Genomic DNA, 1654 nt, shown 5'->3' with positions numbered 1-1654 from the left:
ATGCCTGGGCTACAGGCCAGGTCCTCAGTAGGGGACACAGAAGAGGCAACCACATGTTGATGTTTGTCTCCTTCTCTTTCTCCTTCCTGTCCCCTCTGTCTATAAATAAATAAAATATTTTTAAAAAGACATAGAATAGTTAAATAGATAAGAAGCATGGCCCACACATATGCTGCGTAAAAGAGGCCCACCACAGGACAAAAGAACTACACAGACTGAAAGTGAAGGGGTGGAAACAAATATTCTAAGCAAACAGACAGGAACAAGAACCTGGGGTAGCAATACTCATATAAGACAAAATAGACTAAAAAAAGGGCCATAAAGAGAGATCCATAAGGTCACCTCATAATACTCAAGGGAAGAATCTACCAAGAAGACATTAACATCGTAAATGTATATGCACCCAAAATAGGAGCACCCAAATATATAAGGAAAATCTTAGAGGACTTCAAGTAAGATAATGACAACAACACAATTATAATAGGAGATTTTAACACCCCACTGTCAAAAATAGACAGGTCTTACAAGAAAATATCAACAAAGATATAGTGGCATTAAACAACACCCTAGATGAAATGGACTTGACTGATATATAGAGAGCCTTCATCCCAAAGAAGCTAAATACACATTCTTTTCAAATGTACATAGAACATTTTCAAAGATAGACCACATGATAGGACACAAAACGAGCCTCAACAAATTCATGAATATTAAAATCATACCAAGCATTTTCTCTGACCACAAGGGACTGAAATTAAAATCCAACCCCACAGGAAAAAACCCAACACACCCCAAATCACGGAGACTGAATGGTATGCTATTAAACAACAAATTGGTCAAGACTGATATTAGGGAAGAAATCACAAAGTTTCTGGAAATAAATGAAAATGAACTCAAAACAACCCAAAACTTATGGGATATGGTGAAGGCAGTTCTGAGAGGGAAGTTCATAGCAATGCAGACTCACCTAAAGAAGATAGAAACATTTCAAACAAACAACCTAACCCTATGCCTGCAAGAACTCGAAGAACAACAACAAAGACAGCCCAAAGCAAGTGGAAGGAAGGAAATAATCAAGATCAGAGCAGAATTAAATGACATAGAGACTAAAAGCACAATTCTAAGAATCAATGAATCCAAGAGTTGGTTTTTTGAAAAGATAAACAAAATAGACAAACCTTTAAGATGGCTCATTAAGAAAAGGAAAGAGACGACACAGATAAACACAATAAGAAATGAAAGAGGAGAAATTACAACTGATACCAGAGAAATAGAAGGGACTGTAAGAAAATACTATGCAGAACTGTATGCCAAGAAATTTGAAAACCTAGGTGAAATGGACAAATTTCTAAAAAAATATAATCTTCCAAAACTCAATGAAGAAGTAGAAAGCCTGAACAGACCAATAACAGCAAATGAAATTGAAGCAGTAATCAAAAAACTCCCATCACACAAAAGCCCTGGACCAGATGCTTTCACAGGAGAATTCTACAAAGCATTTAAGGAAGAGCTAAACCCTATTCTTCAGAGACTATTCAAAAACATCCAAAATGATGGGAAACTCCCAAACTCTTTTATGAAGCCAGCATCATCCTAATTCCAAAACCAGATAGAGACACAACAAAGAAAGAAAACTTTAGGCCAATATCGTTGA

This window comes from Sturnira hondurensis, unplaced genomic scaffold, assembly GCF_014824575.4.
Source record: "Sturnira hondurensis isolate 20B ecotype Veracruz unplaced genomic scaffold, ASM1482457v3 Scaffold0006220, whole genome shotgun sequence".
Lineage (NCBI taxonomy): Eukaryota > Metazoa > Chordata > Mammalia > Chiroptera > Phyllostomidae > Sturnira > Sturnira hondurensis.
This window is presented reverse-complemented; position numbering follows the sequence as displayed.